The sequence below is a fragment of the Morone saxatilis genome, unplaced genomic scaffold (genome assembly GCF_004916995.1).
Source record: "Morone saxatilis isolate NCDOM2014 unplaced genomic scaffold, NCSU_SB_2.0 Contig6, whole genome shotgun sequence".
Classification (NCBI taxonomy): domain Eukaryota; kingdom Metazoa; phylum Chordata; class Actinopteri; family Moronidae; genus Morone; species Morone saxatilis.
In genome coordinates, this window is record NW_023340206.1 from 2,179,455 (window position 1) to 2,179,672 (window position 218).

The 218-nt window shown below is 29.4% G+C and overlaps 1 protein-coding gene across 3 annotated transcripts in view; it reads left to right on the forward strand.

The window, feature by feature from the left end:
• arhgef7b (Rho guanine nucleotide exchange factor (GEF) 7b) overlaps positions 1 to 218 on the forward strand; it is a 25,358-nt gene that overhangs the window by 427 nt on the left and 24,713 nt on the right. The gene's annotated exons all lie outside the window — the stretch shown is intronic.

The window sequence follows — 218 nt, forward strand, 5'->3', positions numbered from 1 at the left end:
AAAAGGTTTAGTGTTTACAAATCATCTCAAATAAAACAAAATCCAAATGATCATAAATTATTCATGAGAACGTTTTGAGAGTGAAGTGTTTTTTCCGTCTGTTGTCAAACAACCCATCTAAAGTCAAAATGGTGAACACATTTTAGGCTTTTCAGGTAAATATGAAAATATGAAATTGTTGTAATATTAATTATAGACCCACTACCACTTACTACTGT